General features: G+C 28.2%; 1 pseudogene across 1 annotated transcript in view; it reads left to right on the forward strand.

The window, feature by feature from the left end:
• The window catches only part of LOC147812647 (beta-ureidopropionase-like), a 117791-nt pseudogene that overhangs the window by 15898 nt on the left and 80554 nt on the right, over positions 1-21339 (forward strand). The window contains exons 7-12 of the transcript XR_015433340.1: positions 2061-2176; positions 5034-5115; positions 6308-6353; positions 6908-6934; positions 9299-9357; positions 20382-20520. The product of XR_015433340.1 is annotated as a beta-ureidopropionase-like (transcript). The remainder of the gene's footprint in view (positions 1-2060; positions 2177-5033; positions 5116-6307; positions 6354-6907; positions 6935-9298; positions 9358-20381; positions 20521-21339) is intronic.

Genomic DNA, 21339 nt, shown 5'->3' on the forward strand with positions numbered 1-21339 from the left:
TTAAGTGCTTATAATAATTTAAGGCTAATCTTAAATATGATAGTATATTAATTTTTATATCTATTTAATACTCTAAAGTTGAATAGTAAATTTTTTTAGAGCCTTTTTACATTTTTATTAGTGATATTTCGCATTACTCATTTAATATATTTTAATTGGAATTGAAATGGGCAATCTTTATACAAAAATAGCGCTTATAGTAGTAAATATCTGTGGTTAACAAATGCCAGTCTTTGCTCGTATTTAAAAAAAAAAATTAAATTACGAGAAAAAAGCAATTTTTTGCTTTCACAATACCTAGATCTATTTTTATGTTACAGTGTGTTATAATCCTACATTATTGTTGTAATCAATGTTTCAGTTTGTAAAACTTGCTATTTATGAAACCTATAAATCAGAATAATAAATACTTAGATTAAATTAAAAACTCTTCCAAATTCTTAAACAGTTGTAAAATATTTTAAGTCAAATTTATAATGAATACATCCTAAGCCTGGAATACTAACACAATATTTGTAAAATGAAATGCTTAATTTTTATTTTAAATTTTTAATTTAAATTAATATTTTAAATTTTTGTTTTTTTATTTAGGCTTAGAAAAGAATTAAGAAAAAAAAATGAAAAGTAATTTCAAATTAAGAAAAATGTTTGTTGCTAAAGAAATAACAGTTATTTCTTAAATTGTACTGCATTAAATTAAAGTATTTAACAAGAAAAGCTTACACTGTCTTCTTAATTGTAATAGATTTTTTTTTCTATTTCATCAGCAGAAAAGTTTTTAATTCTGTTTTAGCTTTTTGTTTGTTTTTAATGTTAATTTAAAAAGTATTTAGCAGATTTTTTTTGTCTTTTAGTGATGGCAATTTTTTACACTCTATTTTACTTTATTAAAATTTAAACTTGTGTTTCTAACATAGTAAAATTTCTAATTTTTTAAATAAATAATTGTATACTGTATTATTTGACAGCATGAATTTTTTAAGATTTAAAAATTTTTATGATTGCTGAATTTTTTAAGATTTAAAAATTTTTATGATTGCTGAATTTTTTAAATTAAAAATTCAAATAGCTTAGCTCTAGTATTTCATAAATGCATAGAGTATAAAGAAGGAACCTTGTGTAAAAATGTATCTTTGATTTTAATTAAATCCCTAGAAAAAGTATGTTTGATATTTATACTTAATAAATTTTATTTCATATTTTCTCTCAGAAAAGGAAATTGGGAAAAAAATGCACTATTTTTGATTTAATGAGTTTTAGACTTCAAATTATAAAAAAAAAAAAATTGAACAATTCAAATTTGTATTGAAATTTTTTCATGGATATCATTAGAAATTCTGGGGAAATCGATGCAAGTTTAAACTATAAAATAATATCAATAACACTGGGGTAAAAAAATTTTTGCTGCATTTATACAAATACTTGATCTTGCCTAATTTGGGTGTGGGAATTTCTAATCTGAAATAAGTTTGGCTTTTGAAGCTAAATATTTTTTTAAAATCACATTTTTAGTTAATTTTTTTTGTTAAAATGTTTAATGTTTAATTTTTAAGGCATTGTATATAATAAGGAGTCATCTAAATGTGAGGATGATTTTCTGTGGCAGTTAGGATACATAATCAGGATTAAAATTGCATAGGCACTTCCCTATTATGACCTGTTCAAAAGTATACAAAGAAACAGTTCATAATAGAGTAGCACTCCAAGCGGAATATGATTTTCCCCGGCATTGGTTCCTATGCAATGTTTATCCAGATGATGTGTCCTATCTCCCTTAGAAGTTTGTCACAACATATATGTGACCCCTTGTTTATTTTTACATTTGAATTGTACATTTTGCTAAAAATGTCCATTTAAAAAAAAATTGCTTGTAGAGAGAATCCGATTGCTGATTTGAAACTGGCGTTCTGAAAAATCTCATACAACAAAAAACTTTTTTTTTCCTTATTGTAATAAGCATATATTAAAATGAATCCACTGTATTGCATCTATAAAGAAGATGGACTTTCTAAATTATCCTACAACTTATGAAACAAATCATTAAATTGACTTCATTTTCAGGAAAAATTGCAATCAACATCAGTTATGGAAGGCAACATCCACAAAAGTGGATGGTTTATGGACTTAATGGTGCTGAAATTGATTTTAATCCATCAGCTACTATTGGAGACTTAAGGTAAGCTAAACACATATTTTTTTTTGTTTGCTGTCAATAATAAAAGAAGTGTATTGATAAAACTTAATGTTTTAGGAATATGCATGTCTTAAACATTCTAAGTGAAATTTTTAATAAAATATTTTTCTGAATCAGTATTCTCAAAATATATTACATGTTTTAATTACTATTGGTTATGGTTACTGGTAATGTCTTTTATGATAACTGTTATGTATTAAGTAATACAGTCAATTGTTAATAATAATACATAATTAATAATATGTAATATGGCCAGAGATTTAATAATTATTGTATTCATGAGTGTATTTTATTCAATATCATTGCTAGGCACTTTAATTAAACTGCAATTTTATGGAGCTTTAATTTTTGATAAACTCCCTTCAAGCTGAAAACAGAAAGATTTTGGTCTAAACATTGGAAAGCAGCACCACTGCTGCAGAGATATTCGTTCCCTTTGACCAGAGATAAATTATCCCAGCTGTCTGCGGCTAATTAGTGGAAACCATTAACAGCGCAGTCGCAAAAGTTGAGGTGACATAAGTTTTTTATTCTCCTTCGAAGAGCTTTTTTGGCTGCTAGAACCAGGAGAAAACAAACAAGCTCATGTTGCGGGGTGGCATATGGATTTCTCCTGGTAGACTGTAACGTATTTTTTTAACTATAAATATTTCTTTTTTTTTCCCCTTAAATTTAATATTAATTAAGTGCCTTTTCGTTTATTTTATGTTTAAATTATATCTGTATTAAATATTCTCGAAATGTTATGTGCGCCAACCTTATCACTAGATTATCAAAATTATGCTATCTAGATTTTTACTTAACTAATAAACTTAGTTAACTTTTACTAATAAGGTTTTTATAAATCAAATATTTTTGTTTTGTTTTGGATTTAATATCCTAGTTTTTTCTTGGTAGCTTAAATCAATCTTTACTTGTCTTTTCTTTTTGCTTATGTCGTATCTTAAGTTTTTATCTATACAATCACAATACTAATCATAATAAATAGATACAACACAACTAGTTAATATTTTAATTCTTAAAAAATTACTTTCGAAATTTCGTTAATATTCTCTCTTGTTGATTAATCTTATAACAATAGTATAATAATTTTTAAGGTCTTATTTATTTAATTGCATGTTGTAAATGAGTAAATTTTCCAACATTTCTAACTCTAAAATAAATTTAAGTACGGATATTAATGAATTAAATATTTTTTGTAGTGAGGTAAGCTAATTTTATGCATTCACATTTTATAGTTTTGTGTATAACTATTAATGAAGCCATGATTTGTGAATTGGCAGATTTGAAATAAAGAAATGATCAATAACTGCACTTAAATTGATGAGTTTCACTAAGCAGGCTGGCTGGTAGTGACCAGTGGCATTAGAAACAACAACAACAACAATATAATTTTTAATTCATACTTTTAGAAAAATGTTATCAGAAATACATATTGTGAAATTGTATGTAAAAAAAGAGAAAGAAAAGAAAGAGTTTAATTTTTTATATATTTTATTCCACTAACATACCTGCCAACTTTTGATCCCTTCCATTATGATTTTTCCCAGTGGTAGTAAAATGGAATTAAAATTTCAATTGTTAGTAAAAAAATAAGTTGTATTTCAAGAAGCTTCAGCTGACAACTATGATAGTAACACATATTAACACATATTAACATATATGCTTAATTTTTTTAAGAATACTGGTTATCAAAATAATTTAAAATATAAATTTATAAAAGAAAAAATAGCGTATATTTACTACCACTTTAAATATAAAATTAAAATTTTACGCCAAATGCGTAAAAGCTGGTAGGTATGCACTAACATATAACAAATTGCAAATTAAGATTGTTTCAAACTTGTTAAATCAAATAGAAATTATTTATTTTTATTTAAGTATTTTTTTTAAATTAATTTTTCCAAAATCTATATGTTTTTTAAATTTTTTTTTCTCCAAAATTTAAAAAAGAAATGTGACTTAAAATAATTTATAATATAAATTATTGTGACTTTTAGTTTAAATTATAGTTAAACTGCAAAGACAGCTCAACTTTCAAATTAAATTTTCAAATGTTTTTTTTTCTTCATTTTTACATCAAATATTAGAAATCAATTACATCAGAATACATTGATCTTTCCTTTCTTTTCTTTAATTGTTTTTTTTTTTTGGAATAAAATTTTTAACTTTTTTAAAACAAAACATAATAGGACAAACAATTTTGTTGTAATAAGCTAAAAATGTTTTTCTTTTCATTTAATTCAAAGCAGTTTGCTTAAAGAGTTTTTAACACAATTTTTCCACCAATTAGTCTGTTTATTTTCATCTGTAAGAAATTGGTTTCTCACTATGTTGTTCAATTCAGAGAAAGAAAAATTTCTTTTTCTCTTAAAGAAAATTTCTTTTTCTCTTAAAGAAAAATTTCTTATCACTCAAATGTTAGTTAATGCTACTATTATAAAGCACCAAATTACTTCTTCCTTATCAGGGTTGCTATTAAACTTCCCATTCATTCTGATGCAATTTTCTCCACTAATGTTTTTCTAACACTGTTTCTTACTATATGTATACATTTATACTTATTTAATTCATCTTAAATAAGATTTTTTAAGGCTCATTCTAAATAAAATTAAATGTATCATTCTTTTAACAAGAATACATTAAGTTGCAATATGGTTAAAGTAATTGTGATCCGAGGCATATTTATATTATTATTTTTTCTCTTATCCACAGTTTGTTAACATGTTTAAATATACTGAAACTTTTTTTTCTTCCAATTATTTCTTTTGTTAAAATCATGAATGATTTTGAACAAAAAGTATGCATAATATCTTTAATTGGTGTAATATATTAATAGTGAACCCATGTGGCCCATAGAGACATGATCTGCTGCTATTGCCAATAGCTATTCTACTTGTGCAATCAATCGGGTTGGAACTGTAAGTAATTAGTTTTAATGTTCATATTTTATTTAATTTGTATTTATTTCTGTGATATTTATTATTCTACTTCCTTAATGTCAGTTGTTTATTTACATTGTAGTATCGTTATAATGGTTTTAATTAAAATAGGTTTTTATGTTGATATTTTATTTAATTAATATTTCAAATTTCAAATTCACTTTCAAATTTGATTTATATTTTTGAATTATTTATTTTTCTGCTTTTTTATTAGTTATTGTTTATCTACATTGCTATATTATAAAAATAGTTTCCATAGTTTAACTTCATTTATATATATGTTAACTTTTAAATTAATTTTTTTTTTGCCATTTCTTGGCATACCCTCCAACTGCTACGGAATTTCCGTAGTTTCAGAAATCTTCTTTTCAGACGGTAGCAAAATTAATGTCTTAATATTTAAAAAAAAATAATTTTAGCGTAACTTGTCCACTATTACTTATAAAAGTGCAGGCCATATGGCTAGATTCTTAAGTTCTGATAAAAGTTTTATGAGAGATCCATTTGGTTTAAAAATTTCTACTTTGGTTCGCTACCACTAGAAAGAATTATTTTCAAAATCCTCATAAGTTGGAGGGTATGTCTTGGTAAATTATTTGAGCTCCAATGTATATATAAATGCTCCCAGCATTAAATAAAATTACCTTCAAAGATAAAGAGGCTAGAATACACCACTGGGAATTTTTTTTTGACTTAAAATTCTCATTTTTCTTTAATAGAATCTAACAAAGTATGGTAACTAAAAATGAAAATTATGCCTTGTGCGATGATAACTGAAAATTGTAAAAAATTTTTGCTTGTATGGTGTTTCTACTGGAAATTTATTGCATCAAAATCGTTATTATTTATAATCGTTATTATAAATTTATTCAAAATTGTTAATAAGCAATAAGTATAAAAGTATAACCTCTTCGATTCTTTTGGAAAATTTTCTTGGTTGTACACATTTTTATTTATTTATTACGATCGTATTATGTTAATATGCTGGAATAGCCTGGTATTCTCTTGTGTAAAATCAATTTTAATAGTATTCGTGTTTTGATAGAGGCATATAAAATTGTGTTGATTTTGTAAATGGATTAAAGTTGTGTTTTTTACTCCTGTCTCAAACCTTAAGTTCACTAAAGTGCCACTTTAAGTTCAAATGTAAAAAGACTTTTCTTTGCTTTAGGAAACTTTTCCAAATGATGGAAAAACTTCTGGTGATGGAAAAACAGGTAAAATCTCATTTGAAATAATAATATAATGAAGGTATTTGTTAAGTTCAAATTGTACAAGGTTTTTAGTATTGCTAGATTTTTTAAATGGTGTAAACGATAAATATATGTTTCTGAAATTTTTCTCTTGTGTAGATTTTAGTAAGATGTGTTAGAACTATCTTTTATACTTTTTATTTTTATTTTTGAAAAATAAACTTTTATCAAAACTGAGTAAAAATACAGTGAAATTTTATCATTATAAAAAAAATTAAAAGTTTGTGTTCCTCCTCATAATAATTATTAAAAATAAAAACCAAACTTCCCATGCTTCATTGCAATTGAATAATTAAACATGCTAGTCGTCATCTTGAAAAAGGCTGTTGGATATGCATTTCAATTAGGTATACTTGATCAGTTACGATAGTTTTTATCATTTAAAAAAATTGTCACTGTAAGAAAAACTTTGTTTAGTGTTTAATATTGTCAAATCCTTTTGAGTATTTTGTTTTATTTTTAATATTATTAGTGTGTTATTTCATAAAAAAATAGCGTCATTATATTTTATTTTTCAGCACACAAGGATTTTGGACATTTTCATGGTAAATATGATTTATCAGTCTTAATATTTTGGTTTATAAGCGATTCTTTAGATAATGTGACATTCGGCAAACCATGATTTATGGAATATTATTTTAATGTTTAATAAAATTAATCTGCACACTATCGACCAACATAAAATACATTTTATTTGCATAAGTTGAATCAATTGTTTCAAAATTAACTATTTTCAAATATCTGGCTAGGACCTGTCATATTAGTGCAACTATTTTGCATAAAACTAGACACTTCTTATTTGCAGCTTTGAAAGTTAAAAAAATCTCTTGTCAGATCTACTAATAAAATTTTATTAATGTTTATACTTTTTAATTTTTAAATAAGTTCTGAGCAACAGAGAATAAGGACTAAATTATTTAGTAGACTCCAATACTTCATAAGTTCTATATTTTATTGCTCATTTAGTTCCTTTTTAATTCGTAATTTAGAGTCCATTTATTTTCAGTGTGATAAAATTTCAATAATTTATTATTATGAATGTTTTTATCACTCTATTTTTGACAAGATGTCGAAAAATGTCTGCTAAGGGTTGTCATACGGAGCATTCTGTGTGCAATTTTTAAAGTTTCAAATTTTCTTGCTTTTGCTCACGATAACTCCCGCACCACCATCTGAATAAATAAATGAATTTTAATAATTCATTTATTTATCCAACATTTATTATCTTCATTTTTCCAACATTCAATATCTGTCATATAAGAAGTTTCATTTCTAAAGTGTTCTTAAAATATTTATATTTCCATTCAATGTTATAAGTTAGAGCATGAAAATCATTTTAAGAATTTGAAATATATTTTTGAGTTCAAGAAATACTTTCACTTGGTTACCATCACTTACAAAATTAAAAATTTACTCACCACCACCTATTACGGCCTCTACACCACCTAAAAATAAATATTTCAAGATAAATTAAATCGAATAACAACAGTAATTTATGTAAACCAGGGATACAATAAAAGTGCATAAAAAATTTTAAATATTTATCTAATTGGAAAAAATAGTCTTCTATAATTAATTAAAAATTTCATGTTCCAGCATTCTATAGCTGGTACAAGAGTTTTCAAAATTACTAAAATGTTCTCCAACATATTAGACGTAGTTATCAATTATATCATACAAATCATTTTTAAAATTTAGAATATATTTTGAAATAAAGAACTTTTTTTGCATGGTTCAAAACATCATTTACAAGCATTAAAATTTATTCACCGTCCCCTACCCCCTAAACATGCTTCCAAACCACCTGAAAATAAATTATTCAATCGTAAATTAAATCGAAATGACAGCAGTATTTTAAATAAATCAGTGATACAACGGAATTGCATAGCGAATTTTGTGTATTTCAAGAATTTCGTATAATGAAAAGTGGATTAACTATGGGACTCTTTTTTAATTTTCTTCTTTGATACATAGTTTAAATTTCATTATAGAGCTCTGAATTCACAAAGTATATTTGAAAAACTTTTTTCAATATAATAAATAAAATATTATGGAAAATATTTAAATAGAAAATTCCACATTTCAAATTTTGGTAGAGCTTGACATTACTAACTCTGATCGTAAATTTTAAGTAAAGAAATATACTTCAGATATATCTTAAGTAGCAATAGCCGCTACTGAAAAAAGATGGAACATTTAGAAGGGAATAAAGTTACATATTCGAGTGGTCTGCATTATTTTTTCAAATAAAGTAGTACATGACTAGGTACTTGATGAGAAAAGAGTCGAAACCTGTAGATTATGTTTTGTTACAGCTTCTTGATTTTAGTAATAATTTATTTTTAAAAACAATGTTTTTTCTCTCAAAACAATTAGTAAGAGAAGCAATTAATCATGACGAGCAAGTATTAAGAAAATCAAAATTGAACATAATTGCAATTGAGCAATTGAAAATTTTCTTTTGAAAATTTTACTACCGAGTACAGCGGTCAGTACAATCCTGGAATCCACTAGCTGCATTTTGTATTTTTAAGATGGATTTTGAAACTGAAAAAAAGAGGATTTTTTTATCACTGATATTTTTTATGTGCTCAGCGTTTTACAAAAATTATTCTAAAGAATACATTAAATCATTCCTGTTTGTTGAAAAAACTAATTTGTTTTAGCATATGATGATTTCACTAAAAAAGGCTGTAAGTGCTGAGGGAATTAACTAGAGTTGGTTTAGTAAAGTAAAAATTTCATCATGACATGAAAAAAATTACGTGAACTCATGGACTAATAGCAGGAAATATTTTATTTACGCGATTAATTTAGCGCTTTGTTTGAAAAATACGACTTTGGAAATGTCTTGTATTGTTAACAAAAAGATTCTTATTTAGAACTAAAACATACTTTTTGTCTTTCAGATTTTATTCTCTCGAATCCATTCAGCAATGCAAGAAAATTCCTTTGAATAATGAGCACGGTAAGATTTTTACATTTAATTACACTTTTTTAAATACTTATAACTGTGAATGCAAATTATCTTACAACAATGTGTCATTTTGACAATTCAAAACACACTTTTAAGAACTTGATGTGTTCAATTAAGTCCAGATTATCTTACAACAATGTGACATTTACACAATTCAGAACTTTTAATACTTGATGTGTTAAATTTATGTCGATGGCTCTATAAACATGGGTGCCACTCTTCAATCCTGGGGATTCAGCTGTTGCTCGCTTATTGTAATTATTCAGGTCGCTTATATTCAGCTGTTGCTCGCTTATTGTACTGCTCTTTTCACTTTTTCCAAACGTTTTGAAATGCTGACCAAAGTTAAGATTATTAGCTCATTGGGATACTCTAAGAAATTTGTTGAGCTTATAGATTAACATTTTAAATCATCCTTAATCAATGATAAAGAAAAATATTCCTTTTACAACGATAATCTTTATCATTAATTACTTATATTCATTATCTAATGATAATTTCAATAAGCTCATAAATTTATAGCCATTTAATGAAAAATGTTGAGCTCATATAATTAACAAGAATTATTTTAGGAAGTCATCAACTCAGTGTAATTCAATTAAAAATTCTGTTCTTGAATAATGCAGGAATTCCTTAATCTCAGGTTTACAAGTTACCTGAATAATTACAAGTTTTGGATTATTTTATAAAAAATTATAACTTATAAGAAACATTCAAATTTTTGACTCGAATAAAAATATTGCTATGTTAATATTCATACTTAAGTAATACTTATTGCATACCTTCCTATTTGATAAATTGCATTTTCAATTCAGGTGTTATTTTTTTAATAACGCAAATACTGGACCATTTAATTAATGTAATGTGAAAAAAATCCTTTTAAAAAATCGAAGGTGCACCTGCCATGCGACGTTCTGTCTAGAAAAATATGAATGCTTACAAAATTTTAAGTCAGTTATCGATTTTCGATCTCTGCTCAGCACAATTTACTCATTTAATTTTTAAACTATATCGTTTTCATACGCGCTGAGACAAGAACAAAAATATTTTTTTTAATAGGAACCAGTTTTTCACAGCAAGCTAGCTATATTAAGCAGTAACTAAAACATTTGGCTCAGTTTAGACAGTACATTATACATTTAATTAATAATAACAATCATTGTAAATGTAATTCGTTTGTCTCTTTAAAAAAAATAGAGGCTATTTTGCAATGACAATCGACCAATTCTTAAATTAGCTTTTAGTAACTACTTCACTAATTTAAGGAGACGAACTTTGACGGAGAACTTAATTTAAACCTATGTTCAAAATTGTTTTGAATAACAAATTGGCTCACATTAAAAATAAGGGAATAATTAAGAAATATTTATGTTCACAAGAGTGAGTTAGTTTTTCCAAAAAAAAATTTTTGTTTTTAATTTATTCATTTAACCTTCAACTTTTTATACCTATTTCGACATCGAATATTTAATTTAAGAAATGCGAAATTATCAAATAATTGCATCTTTTTGATTGTTTAAGGCTTTTTCATTTCCTCTTAGAAATTAAGTGCATAAAAATATGTTCCGCGTCTTTGAAATAACATGAATGTTTTATTAGTGTGCATTTATATGTGAAAGTGTGACCGGAAAGTGTGAAAGTTATGATCTATTTTACGTAATAGCTATTTTTAATTTCTAGTTATACGTGATTTTAATTACGTAATCTCTGTGAAAGTTCAGCCGCAGCCAAAAGCTCATTTTCATTGCATCCATTGACGAACCCGTGAAGATTTGCACCAATCAAATTCGAAAAATTAAATCCGTTTGAACCGTACTTTTTTTCTCAACTAACGATAAAAATAGTTGCTATTATTTTTATCGTTACACTGCTTGTTTACACTACTCTAAACACTACGAAAAAGGAAGCGACTACAGTAGTTTCACTTGTAGTGGGCTAGTTCAAACTACTGTAAGAAATATTTGTTATTGTCTAAAACGAAATGTATCCTCTTGTTAACGTTTTTAAATGGTGTGAATAGTTTATAGGCATTTTTTACACTATCTAAGATCACATTAATATTTTTTTAAATAATTAATTAATATCTTAACCAAAGTTTGCCAATAATTTCGCTGGCCTTTGTTTATTTAAGAAGAAAGCTATCTTAAATTGTTGCACTAGTCATTATGGGCGTATTTACTCAGTCCATTATTTATAATGGAAGTTTTTAAAAAGGGCTTGATTTTTCCTTTTTCCAAAATAAGATACTTTTTCTTTACCATGTTGATTTTCGCCATGAATTATGCAAAAAGACATTGTTCTATTCAACGTTTTCGAAATTAATTCAACCCCTATCAGAGGTCTGTCCAGACATTTTGTAAAAGGTCCGTTTTTCGTGAAATTGTGAAAAAATTACTCACAATCTTTCAACCAGGGTCCGCTTTTATGAATTTGTTTAAATAGGGTCCGTTATTGCAAAATTGTAATTGTAATTATTGCAAAATTACAATTACTTTAAATTGTAAAGATATACAAGATTATGCTCAACACTGTAAAATTATAATTAAAAAAATTAAATTTTAAAAAATAAACAACAATTGCTGCTTCTAAATTAGGGATGCAACATACAAATATTTGGTATTTAGCCTATACTGCTGAACGCATAATATTAAGTTAGGACGAATAATGGAAGAATCGTCTGCCGAAGACAAAACTTAATTCGTTTACATCCATCTTTCTTGTTTTCTGCCCTGGTAAAGGTTTATTCGATTAATAAAATAATAATGAAGATAAACAAATTTGTGAAGGGTCCGATTAAAAGAAAAATCATTTTGTGAAGGGTCCGTTTTTAAGTTAAAATATTTTGTGAAGGGTCCGTTTTCAAGTTAAAATATTTTGTGAAGGGTCCGTTTTTATGAAAAGATATTTTGTGAAGGGTCCGTTAACGGACCCAAATTTCTTCTAAACAGACCCCTGCCTATCTACTTCGTCGTACTGTTGGGCCGTAGTGTATGAAAAAAACCGTACATGTTTGATGAAATACTTGGGGGTCCGCATGTGCGTATACTGAGCTGTATTCGGTGGGAAGGATTTTTGTCCTCTCATGTGCAACTTTGCTGTATTTTGCAAGAGATTCTCAATTTCGGACTTCAATTTCCGCCCTCAGGAATCGAACCGCAAAAAATCTCTCGAACTTTTGCTGATTATGGGAACCAACTAAACAGTTTCAAATTTTTTTCCCTAATAGCGATTTTATTTCTGTTGTTAACTTCACCGTGGATGACGAGCCATCGTCTTCGCCGCAAATGGCCTTCCCGTGATATTCTGTTTACAGTTCAGTACCCTTATCTTCGAACTTGACTTTGGGATCATTCACTAATTACATATTTTCATGTGGATCTCCAGAGCATTGAAGAATCCCAAAGCTTCATCACCTAAGAACTTCCATCTTTCTTTTATTCATTAAATTTAAGAATTACTTGAGAATTTTAGGATTAATATTTCCTAATTTCGTCCACCAATTGCATAAATATTTCATAAATTTTTTTTGTACTTTAGTACTTTTTTCCCATTGGCAAAATGAATCTTTTTTTGAATTTCAAGTTTTCCCCACTTTTCAGCTTCAATAATCTAGAGTAATAGTAAACAGTGCGCATGCGTTACTGTGGCAACCGTTGCTGTTTGATATTTTTTTTTAATTCTTTTGTTCACTTTTAATTTTGTTACGCGTTAATTCGGTGAGTTTGTATTTGAGATATGGGACCAGAGGGATCCCATTAGCATTTCTTGAGTTGTGTTCAAACCGGATCGTTTTCATTACTAATTCAGGTGAATATCACAAATGAAGGGAATCCAACCTGATTGACATGGTCCCAAAAGTTAGAGTTGTAGCAAGAAAAATGCGATGCCGAGGCCTAAACTTACCGAGGCTGGAAAAGCCAAAGAACGTAGACGGGGGAATACCTTAAACGTTACACACAAACGGGAAAACGAAGGATTCCGTTCGCAAACATGAAGCCCGTCTCTCACAAAAGTACCAAAGTGGTTGAGAGAATTGAACCCGACCAAATGGTGGTTCTCCGAACCCCGTTCATGTAAATACGAGAATTGGTGTTGATCACCAGTTGGGGATGAAAAGATCCATTGTCAACTTACACAATAACTTGCACAAGACCATAGACAGTCTTCCACGCAGTATAAATGATTCATTCACTATTCATGTAAAATTGAAAAAAAAAAGCCTAGATTTCAAGTCATATTTCATGTATGAACTTGTGAATCCGAAGCGGGTGTATGATGCAGCTTTCAATCTCCATCAAACACCATTGTACCCATCCGAAAATATTAATAATGATCTCGATTGGCTGTTCAATGTCTATTCAGTCGTGAAAGGAATTTACACAGAATGAGTCTGAGCTGCATTTAAATATGTCTGCAAAATTGTATACAGAGCAGTTCAGGATTAAGAGTTAAAGATGTTCAAGATGAAAACAGTGAAGTTTATTTTCCCCAAAAAATTAGACAACAGCCATTTTGTCAATGGATAACCTGCGATTTTGTAGTGAATTGTATTTTAAAGTTTTATTAATTATGGTATTATTAATTTTAAAATTTTCAGTATTTTTAAGTTGTTTTATGAGAACTCAATAATAATTAGAGGCAATATTTTAAAGAAAGTTTGAATTAAGGGGTTTTTAATATTTTAAATGCAGCAAAAAAAATCCAATGTTTAGGTATGTAAACAAATTCAGGTTTGTTAGTCCAAAAAACTTCAATTGATCTCTTAATGATTTCATTTGTAAACAATTGAAATACAAAAATTCAATTAAATCATATTTGTTAAAAGTTAGGAATGCAATAACCATGTAATAATTTACTTCTAACAAAAATGCTTAGCTTCTAAACTCATCATATTTACATTTCAAAATTACTAAAAAATATTTTCGATCATTTCATTAACACTAAGGAAGTTATTTTGATTGCTTTTTAATTTCAATTAGAAAAACAATGATGAATATAATGACACAATTTCTTAGAATTTTGTGACTTTTTGTACAACGTATATTTTTTTTATTGTAAATATTTACTAATAACTTGTCATATAACTAAACTATTTAAAAAAAAAATATAAAATTAATTTTAAACAAATTTCTCTTTCAACATAGTTAGTTATTCTTTAACAATCCAGTTATTTTGACTACTTTTGGGCAATATAGGTGTATACTAAGTTTCAGTCTTACTAGTGTTGAAGAAATACTGAACCAAATAACAAAAATGAATATTTTTAGGGTCCATGCACTAATTTACGTATGTAATATGAATTTATTTTAGTTTGCTTAGTTTGCTTAATTTTTTACATATGTTTACACAAATTCGGTATGATCAATAATATTAATCTTGTTAATGTTTCGTTGAATATGCTTTCATAAATAACTTTTATTTTAATCTGAAAAATACACTCAATAACCTTTTCAAAATAATAGTTAAATTAAAATTTTGAATTTTTTTACATAATTAAATAAAGTAATTATTGATTTAAAAATAAAATGAGCCACTTAATATTGAATAGCTTAAAAAGTGTGTATAAATTGTTTTTGTGGTGGCTAATGTAATCAAGAAAAAAAGTTCTTCATCATCCAATAGTTATTTTATCATGATCAGTTAAAGATCTTTGGAAATTATTTTGCATTTTGGTAATGTTTCTATGAAGAACTTTTAACAATAGGAAGAAGACATTTTTTATTACTGTTCATATCCTAATTACAGTGTTGGATTTTGTCGTCACAGTGTTGGATTTTGACGGCTTTTGATTAAGCACGTCAAAAATCTGTCGAAGGATTTCAAAAATTGTCGAAAGCTGACAAAAACCTAGGACAAGTTTCTTTCTTCCTAGGACAAGTTCGCCAATAATTGATCTTAACTTATTAAAAAAAAAAAAAGCTTCTTGACTCTTATTGTTTGTTATTACTACTTACGCTACTTATGTGTAGATTCGAAGATAATGTCTAATCATGCGAATGAGGTTTTGAGGGATATTCAGGCAGCCAAAGAAAATTTTTCCGTCTAAAAAAGTTCCTACAAAACTTTTTATTATTAAAAAATGTGTCACTTTGTATAATTTTACTTGTTAAAAAAACGTTAAATGTCAATTTGTGTATTTATTAGTTAGAATTCCTTAAGTTTATGAGTGGTATCTTTAATTTTATAAACTATTACCTTTTTCAATATACAGTCGGATCTCTATTTAATGAAGTCGTTAAATCCCGATAAGAAGTTCGTGACATGAAAAATTCGTTAAATAGAAAATCACCTTTCGAAATACTTCAACAACACGAAACAGGTTTCAAATTCTTGAACATTGGACATAATTAAAATAGTAATTGATACACTTTTGTCTTGTAAACTAGTATCTGCTATTTATTTTGCAAATCTTAGCCATAAAAGAAATCTGCATGTAAAGCAAGAGCAGAACATTACCCAGTGTTACAGTATAATGCTACATACATTTTCAACTAAAAAAGCTGAATTTATTTACGAAATTATAGCTGCATTAATTATAAAAGTAATTTTAATTTCATACAAAATGCGCTCTTATGTTGAATTGATAAAATCCGCCAATTTTGTCTGAGTTTTTCGTCTGAATTGCAAACAAAAAGGGATTTTACTGCTTTCTCGAAAATTTGAAAGTCAATTCAATGTCATTTCTCACATGAAATGCGTTAACAAGTTTGAAATGTTCAGAAATAATAATGGGAAAGTGGATCTCAAAGAAAAGTTCGATATATAGAAAATTCGCTTAGATATTTGGAAGTTATTTTACGAAGAAATTTTCAAAATGGTTTTGGTTCCTTGAAAAAAATCGGAAAACTGAGAAATTCGCAAAATGGAAGTTCCTTAAATAGAAGTCCTGCTGCATTTAGATTTCTAAAATTTTTTAACATATGCTCGTTTATTCAAGAATTATGTAAAGTCAAACAAATGTTTTTTCTTGTATATATTTAACTTTCCAAAAATATTTTTCAAAAGGTATGGTACTAAAAGAAAGAGAAATGATAAAATTTTGGTGGAAATTTCGATAAAATACATTAGGGGCAGAGATTTTTCTGCACTCCTGCTAATATGTGCAGGAATATATCCTGTAAATCAGGAATATAATATATTACCTTATAAGTAATCTAATTATAATTTACAAAATATACAAATGTTTGATTAAATGAGTTATAATTTCTTAAATCAATCAATTTATGGGTTCAGTTGAGTTACTATCAATATTCAGTACAGTTATTAAAATTAATTTCTTAATTATCTGCTATTTTATAATGTTTTAATAGTTTAATAGGTCAACATTCTAGTCTATACAGCTAAGCATCAAACAAAACAACAGTTTCAAATATCGGTCTTATTCATATAAATATAAACTTGGAAGCTCTAAAACTACTTTTTTGTAATCCTTTGCTTTTGGGAAACGAAAAGTAAAAATGGAAGTAAATGAAAACTGATTTTACATATAAAGAATAAGATCATTGTTAAGTATTTTTGTATTTTTATTTTTAATAGTCTAACAATTTAAGTTATTGGATAAATTTCAGTTTGATATATTTTTATTTATAATTATTTAATATTTTCTGCACCAAAATTTGAGTTTTTGGCAGTAATTTTCAAAATAAAAAAAGTTTATGTTAAAATAATTCAAGAACATAATTGATGGAGCACTTGCAATTTTACATGTATGGTAATTTAAAAATACTTCATATTTATAATAGCTAATAATTATCGTTACGCTAAAATTTTGAGTTTTTGACAATTGTCAAAACTATGTCAAAATTGTTTTTTGACATTGAAACTAGATAAAACCATCAATTGTCGAAAACTTGCCAAACCTGTCTAATTATGATATGCTTAAAAATATTTTTTGCTTATAGTGTTAAAAATATTTTTTGCGTGTTTGAAAAGTGCTTAAAAGGTGCTTATTTTTTGTTGAAAAATTTGGCTACGCACACTGAATGAGTTTGACACATATGAATAAAGAACAAGTTTAACTTATTCTTTAAATTGCAAGGAATTTATTCTATTTGAGAAATATTTATTTTTGCATAAATTTAGTTTCAATATTTTGTTACTTAAAAGTTTTTAATCTCTTTACGTTATTCAAGAATAAGTTATGTAGTGAAAAATATGATGCATGTCGTTCATAATTTCTCTTCGACACTTATAAATGAAGCCTATCATCTACTAGAATTCACTCAGGCAAAATGTTTGCTAAGTATAATCCTGTTGAAAAAAATTTTTTTTTAAATATTCATATTTATCTTTAATTCATATTCACCTAGCAATTAAAAATGCTTAAAAAAGTGTACAAATAATGAAATTTTATCATTAGTTACAAAGCTTAGAGGAATACCGAGGAATAATTTTTTTGAATGTTAGTAGCCAGCATGCTGATGGACAAAAGTGATTTTGGGCACTTTCAATTTATGCAATCTTCAAAGAAATACTAACACATTTTTCTGCAAGTTTATATATAAAACTGTGTTATAACATCTATTTAGTTATTAAAGGCTTCAGTCATCAGTGAAACATTAAATATAAAAATCTATATTGCACAATATTATATGCCAAAAAATACAGACCAGTCTTTCACATATGTTTTTCAAAATGTTCTAAGCTATTCATCCTGATGAAAAATGATATTGCTTTTGAGGGAAATTTTATAGGCCACATTTCATTGGCTAAACTTTTTCACTGTTGCATTTGTCGGATTTTTCATTTAAGACATTTAAGGAGAACTCAAACATGATCCTTGCCCTTAATTGTTGGAAAATATTAACACAGGAAATTTGTCTTACAATTCTGAGAAATTTAAAAATATTAAAATTGGATTATTGTCAGTTATAAAAGGACTCACAACCATTGGGAATGAGTTTGTCTGTGTAAACTACGGTGCAATACCCATCCGAATTGAGTGTTGAAAAACTCCAAACATTGTGTGAGTCAATTTTATTTCAAGCTTATACTGAAATAGGCATTCATGCACACCTGCAGTGAAATGTGAGTGAGCATATTTGTTTTGAGTTGTGTAATAAAAATAGTTACGTTTTAATTAGAAGATTTACATAAAATGGTCAATTCCACTGAATAATTTTATAATATTTAAATTTCATTCGTTTAGCTAGTTAGCCTAGTTTGAGTTCATTTGTGCAAGTTCGATTTGCAAACAAATTTTATTTTAAAAATTAGTATACAGTGAATGACCGAAATTTGTGATTGTTAACTTCCACCGGTGAATGTTTACAATTATATAGTCGCTAGTAAGAGTTCAAAATATTTACTACAATTCGTCTAAAGTAAGAATTTCCCTAGTCTTTTGTCTACACCCATGGCGGTGATTATGGTAACGAGGTATAACTATTTTACGTAGGGGTGTGGGGTCACTGTTTAGGACAGGTTTTGACTCTGGTCGACTACAGAAAAGGAATTTTTTTTTCTTCGGTCTATTATGTCAGCCCTAAAGAGAATAGAAGCTATTCCGCACTGAAATGCGCTATTCTAGTTTCGTTGCAGCAGACGGCCTCAGACATTGTGGCGGGGGAGTTCTTACCATAGACAAACTAAAGGTCTAGTTAAGTGCCTACATCCATGTTTTTTTTAAGGTCAAGGTTGAATTTGCACTACTAGAGTTTAGTCTTAGTTTCCATATTTATTTTTGATATGAAGCTGAATAATGGTTTTCATGGAAATGAAAACAAATGCTATAAACGTTATAGACATATGTTGCTATGAATGACGGAAATTGGTGATTTTGAAGTTGGCAGTCACATAGTCTGTTTGGTAAATGTCCGAATTTTAAACTAGGTCTGGTTTATTGCCTCTACCCGGTATACATTTGTCTGGTATGCCCTATATCATTGTTTTTTTTTTAAGGTCTAGTGCCACTTCCCAGTATGCTTTTAACCCGTACTCCAAACACTGATGTTTCTCAAAATCTATTTTCATCAGATATTAAAATATCGAATTCATATAATAATACAAACGAATAGGTTAATATGAAATCGGATATAGGAAATATTTCGGACAATCACCAACATGACTATGTGATTGTTGACATTTACTAGTGAAAGTCGACATTCTCTTGATTTTGATTATTCACGGTAACATATATATGCAACCTTAGTTAATGATTCTTACTTGTTGTATCATAAAAATAACTTTACCAACTCACATCTGTATCATATCTTACTGAACTCGTAAATTTTAGAGTTGTTGAATACCAAAATGGTGGTCCAAAACTGTCTTTGGTTCTATGTGTAGCAAAGCACTTAGGTACCAAGAGTTATGTACAGTGATTCACTTTAGTGTAAAGTAGTTGCCACCATTTTCGGCATTGAGATGATTTTTGCTCTACACAAGTCAAAATGTTTGATGGTTGTCCATTGATGGAACGACATAATCTCGATAACCATCAATAATTCAATCATGAAACATTATATTTTTTGATGCTAACCAGCATAAGTAACTATCACCTCAATCTAGGAATTCGATGATGTTCCAACATAAGAATAGCAATCTGTTCTCGTGGTTTGTTCCTTTTGAGCCATCAGAATTTCCATCATAGTATCTTAGAAATCAAATGTTGGAACGATCATGAACAACCATCACCTAAATGCAGGAACTGATTTATGAAGGTTCAAAATAAAAAAATCAGATTGTTTTGATGGTATTTTCCTGAGAACCAACAAGAATTCCCATCAAGGAAATGTATAGTTGAGAAAATCATGGGTTGCTGATCCATGAGAGTCAAACTTCTCTTGATGGTTAAGCGTCATAGTACTAAAGTATTAGTTTCCATCATAGAATGATGGAAGTTTGTTGGTATATCGAAAACCGTGAACATGTAATGGAAAATCTTGGATGATGGTGACCATTAAATGATGTTGGACCATCATGAATCACACTGAAACTATAAAAAAAAATTTAATGCGACCATCAATAATTTTGATATGGGAAAATTTGTAACAGAAAAACGATGTCTCTTGCAGGAGAAATGGTTGTTGCAGTTGGAGGGGAAGGATGACCAAATTTGTCCTTCTCAGTGTGTTTTTATAGAGTGAATAAGAAGTGGTTGACTCTAACACGTACACCTTTTGCTATCATCAAGCATGTCAGTAGATATCACAGGTAAATATAAATATTTAAATAAATTATTTTTTATTTCGAGATTTTCCTTAGAAACGTTCAGGACCTTCAAATATTCTAATTTGGAGCATTTTTTTAATGGCGTGCACTTGGGCTTATTTCCTATTGGCCTCAGAATTGCTCCTCACTTATCGCTACACATTGGGCATCTGTATCTAAGCCTCGACGGTGGAGTATCGACGTCCATGTCATTGAACCACAAATCCGTTTATAGGGCTGGTTACATCTTATAACCGTCGTTGAACAGCCGACCCAATTTTATGGGTTTACGACTACCAATGTTCAACTCCGTAGCCTTGTAATTTTGAGCCCAATCCAGAAGAGAAGGGAACTCCTGGATCGAGTATTGGGAGAAATTTGCCTTCGTGGAGGACTTTTTAATGGAGCTAACCAGCATTTGTGTTACATGGAGAGAGAGACCCGAGAACCTCCCACGGTTAGCCTTACGGCAAGGGGACTCTAAACCATGATCCGTCTACCACTGTGGATATTTCACGTTAGCACTGTGGTCGGTGCAAGCCGGATGCGGAATTCGTATCGACTAGGATTCGAACCCGGTTCGTCTCATTGGATATCGCGCTATTTCCTGAGCCATCGCGGCTTGGCTGGTTACATTCACACAATCACTCAGAAGAAGGGATGGGATAGCCTGGTTGGTAGGGCACTGGATCCATGTCCAAGAAGTCGTTGGTCCGATCCCCGCCCGTCGACGACTCTCCATGTAGTAAATGGTGACTAATGCACGTTAAATCTTTCTAATCACAAAGTCCTCCCTGTTCCCGTAACAAATAATACTTCTAG

Source organism: Parasteatoda tepidariorum, chromosome 4, assembly GCF_982258835.1.
Source record: "Parasteatoda tepidariorum strain Cologne lab strain chromosome 4, Ptep-v5.0, whole genome shotgun sequence".
NCBI classification, from domain to species: Eukaryota; Metazoa; Arthropoda; class Arachnida; order Araneae; family Theridiidae; genus Parasteatoda; species Parasteatoda tepidariorum.